At 47.6% G+C, this 4505-nt stretch overlaps 1 long non-coding RNA gene and 1 other non-coding gene across 2 annotated transcripts; one reads left to right on the top strand and one right to left on the bottom strand.

The window, feature by feature from the left end:
- Positions 1-915: 915 nt before the first annotated feature.
- Positions 916-987, bottom strand: TRNAE-CUC (transfer RNA glutamic acid (anticodon CUC)). The gene has a single exon. It is a non-coding gene; the product is annotated as a tRNA-Glu (tRNA).
- Positions 988-1107: 120 nt separating this feature from the next.
- On the top strand, positions 1108-2278 carry LOC132236433 (uncharacterized). Its single transcript, XR_009453309.1, has 3 exons — positions 1108-1257; positions 1367-1552; positions 1680-2278. It is a non-coding gene; the product is annotated as an uncharacterized LOC132236433 (long non-coding RNA).
- Positions 2279-4505: the final 2227 nt, after the last annotated feature.

Genomic DNA, 4505 nt, shown 5'->3' on the forward strand with positions numbered 1-4505 from the left:
ATTTATTATTTCTAACCTGACAAGCACCATTACAAATTATTCAATAGACAAGAGTAGAATTTTGCTCAACTAAATATTGCTTGCATGCCATTATCCCAAAGAGTTTATTAAACATTATCATTCCTTTCTTTTTGTTTTTATTTTAATTACATAATGAATTGGTAGAGAAAATAGTGTAACCTATATATAAATTATGAATAATCAAATGAGAATTAACACCTGTGTATCCACCACCCAGATTAGTACTACCGGTACTTTAAAAGACACCTTTATGCTTCTTGCAAATTCTTTCTCCATGTTCTCCATTAACCAGGAATAACTACTATCTTGTTTTCATTTATAGTTTAATATCTATGTACATATCAAGAAACAATATTTTTAATTTAGCATTTTAAAACTTCATATAAAATGGGATTATCCTGTTCCGATTTGCTTTTTATTTTTTAATATATTTTTATTGTTGATAGTATTACAGATATCTCCCAGTCCCCGCCCCCTTTACTCCCCTCCTCTCAGCCCATGATGCAAAATAGGTATAATCCCTCCTAAAATAATTTTCCTCCTGTTATTAGTGAAACATAGCTCAAGATTAAACAAAAACTTTTAAAAATTAATCCAGATTGTCTTCAAAAGCTGGAACATGCAGTTTTAGAAGTGGTTTAGCATGTTTTTGGACAAAGGTATTTAGAGTACTTTAGAATCCGGGAAAGGAGCAGGAAGTATGATACATTGGGCAAGAGTCTGGACTCCAGAGTAGAATCAGAGATCTTTATGTTATTTATTTTAATGTAAATAGTGTCTGTACATAGGTGAGACATATTTTAAACCTTAGGTTAAATAACACTTAGAAACTAATTGAACTTTTGTGATTAATAAAATAGCAGCAATCATAAATGAAAAGCATAAAAACGTACCTTCCCTGACCGGGAATCGAACCCGGGCCGCGGCGGTGAGAGCGCCGAATCCTAACCACTAGACCACCAGGGAACCTGTCAGCCTGCTTTCCTAGATCACACTTGGTGCTTTATCATGAAAACCTGCCCAATAGAAAATAAGATTGTTGTCTTCAGGCTCCGCCCCACTTCAGTCCTGTTCTGGGAGTCAGCCTCCTAAACTGCAGCTTATTCTCCGCCCCAGCGGAGCTCCGCAGCGGCTCCTAAATAATAATAATCATTTAAAAAAAACGGACCCTCCACATCCAAATCTCTTCCGATGCTGGAAAAGACGTGCTGAAATTGCTTTCTAATTACATAACATGTAAATATCTACACCTACGCAAATATCAAAGTAGGGCTCAGAACCTTGTTTTCTTAATCCCCTTGTTGCTCTTTCTAAATGTAACCTCTGTCTGCCTGTCTCTCTGCAGCAGAAGTGAAGTCCCACGAAACAGTTTACTAACTCTGACGATAGAAAGCCACCGGCGGAGAACCTTGCACGCTGTAGAGCTGGGCGCGGTACCGCACACCTCCTCGGCACAATGCGTAGGCTCCATGCTCTATAAATGTGGGTGGTAAAGGGCCATGTGCCTTATGGACGCGTGGTTTTATATACGGTATGTGTTTGGGAGTCAGCTGAGAGACCTGTGGGTGCTGCCTGGTGCAAAACCAGGGCATCGGCAACCGAATGCAAATAACCCTTTCAACCCCCTTGTTTCCATTATCCTCCTGTTTTCCAAACAGTGTTGTTATCTGGGCCATTGCGTCGCCTCTCCGCGTTTTGTACCAGACGCGGCCAGGAAATGATGTCATTGCCAAATGAGTCAAGAAATCTTACAGCCCACCCTGGATTCAGAAACGCTCCTGAAATACGAGTAGAAGGCAATAGGATGTAACTTGGCTTTGAAAGTGCCAACCTTACAGTCAAATGTAACCCAGGAGACCCTGCGGCTCTGCAAGATGCAAGGAGGCTTAAGAAAAACAGATATAAATTTGTAATGAACTTGCTCACAACATCCGGCGCCACTGTAAATCGCCGTCGTCCATCACCATAGAAGTTAGGTGAGCCTGTGCTTGCATATTGTTTCCTGTTTTCAGCAACTCAGAGATTCTTGAAGACAAATTATTTAATAGCATGGAAACAGGAAGATTAATAGGACTTATTAGTGCTAATAAATAAAGATGGTAAAATCGGGAAAAATGTCTAAACTTTATTATATTTTATATGAGACACACAACCTCTATCCCACAAGGAAGTTTTAGGAAATTGAGTTCAGTAGATGGAGCCCTTACTTCTCAGTTAAGAGTCCCCAGAATTTAACATTAGAGTTTCTGTGTTTAAAATAAAACAAAACAAAAACCTGGGGGGGGCGGGGGGGGGGGTACAAAAAACCCTGAGGTAACATCCTATCTAATAAAAGAGAAACATGGTAATTGGCGTACGATGCTACCCTTCCCATTGGTTAATCAGCGAGATATGCAAATTAACTGCCAGCCAAGATGGCGGCAGGCAGCTTGAAACTAACATGAGGCTTGCTTGCTTCAGTGATGGAGGACTCCAACGTTCCCGCCTGCCTTGCTGGCCTCTGAGCCTGCAGTTTAAGAAACATTGTAACAAATATAGAAGCTAAACAAAACCCCAGAAACCCGCTTTCAGCAAGCTGGAATCCCAGAGCTGGAGTTATACATTGTTTCGATTATAGAACCTAAACAAACCAGATACCTTCTTTCAGCAGCAGAGGCCTCAGAGCTGGAGCCAGAGCTAAAGCTGGCCCAGAATTAAAAAAAAAAAGAAAAAAAGAAGCAGTTGGGAGCTTTAGTCACCCGTCAGCCTGAAAACAGCCCTCAGCCCCTCACCCAGACTGGCCAGGCACCCCAGTGGGGACCCCCATCCTGAAGGGTGTGTGACCAGCTGCAAACAGCCATCATCCCCTCACCCAGGCTGGCCAGGAACCCCAGTGGGGACCCCCACCCTGAAGGGTGTGTGACCAGCTGCAAACAGCCATCATCCCCTCCTCCAGGCTGGCCAGGCACCCCAGTGGGGACCCCCACCCTGATCCAGGACACCCTTCAGGGCAAACCAGCCAGCCCCCACCCATGCACCAGGCCTCTATCCTATATAGTAAAAGGGTAATATGCCTCCCAGCACCGGGATCAGCGGAGCCGTGAGGCCTCCAGGTACTGGGATCAGCGTGACAGAGAGCAGCGCCCAAAACCCCTGATTGCCCTGCGGCTCTGTGTGTGACAGGGGGCGGGGCCACAACTTCCCTATTGGCCCTGCTCTGTTCCTGACGGGGAAAGTGCCTCAACCCCCTGATCGGCCCTGCTCTGTGCCTGATAGGGGGGAGCTCCCCAACCCCGGATCGCCCTGCGGCTCTGAGTGTGACATGGTGCGGTGCCACAACCCCCCCCCCCCCGACCCCATGGGCCCTGCTCTGTGTGTGATGGGGTAGAGCCATAACCTCCCCATCGGCCCTGCCCTTAGTGTGACAGTGGCGGCGCCCCAACCCCCTGATCGGCCCTGCTCTGTGTGTGACAGGGGGCGGTGCCCCAACCCCCCTATTGGCCCTACTCTGTGAGTGACAGGGGGGAGCTCCTCAACCCCCTGATGGGCCCTGCTCTGTGAGTGACAGGGGGGAACTCCCCAATCCCCTGATGGGCCCTGCTCTGTGAGTGACAGAGGGGAGCTCCCCAACCCCCTGATTGACCCTGCTCTGTGCATGACAGGGGGAGCTCCCCAACCCCCTGATTGGCCCTGCTCTGTGTGTGACAGGGGGCAGCGCCCCAACCCCCTGATTAGCCCTGCTCTGTGCGTGATAGGGGTTGGTGCCGCAACCTCTTCATCGACCTTGCTTTGAGTGTGACAGGGGGTGGTGCGGCAACCCCCCAATCAGCCCTACCCTGAGCGTGACTGAGGGTGGCATCGCAACCTCCTAATCCGCCCTGCTCTGTGCATGACAGGGGGCGGCGCCCCAACTCTCCAATCGGCCCTGCTCTGAGCCCGACCAGGGGCTGCACCTAGGGATTAGGCCTGCCCTCTGCCACCCGGGAGCAGGCCTAAGCCAGCAGGTTGTTATCTCCCAAGGTTCCCAGACTGCGAGAGGGCACAGGCCGGGCTGAGGGACCCCCCTCGCCCCTCGAGTGCACAAATTTTTGTGCACTGGGCCTCTAGTTTATTTATAACATTACATAAGTTTCAGGTGTACAACATTATAATTCAATATCTGAGAGAGAATCATTGACCGGCTGCCTCCTGCATGCCCCACACTGGGGATCGAGCCCGCAACCCAGGCATGTGCCCTAACTGGGAATGGAATAGTGATCTCCTGGTTCATAGGTCACCACTCAACCACTGAACCACACCAGCCGGGCATATATTGCATTTGGTTGTCATGTTTCTATAGTCCCCTTCCTTTAATCTGAAATAACTCCCCAATTTTCTTCCTTTGTAAAACAATAATAACAACAACATTGACCTTTTTGAATAGTGAAGGACAGTTGTTTCAGAAATTACATCAGTGCATTACATCAAAACGCACGTAATGCTGGTGTATGGTATTATGTGTCATG

The sequence above is a fragment of the Myotis daubentonii genome, chromosome 6, assembly GCF_963259705.1.
Source record: "Myotis daubentonii chromosome 6, mMyoDau2.1, whole genome shotgun sequence".
Lineage (NCBI taxonomy): Eukaryota > Metazoa > Chordata > Mammalia > Chiroptera > Vespertilionidae > Myotis > Myotis daubentonii.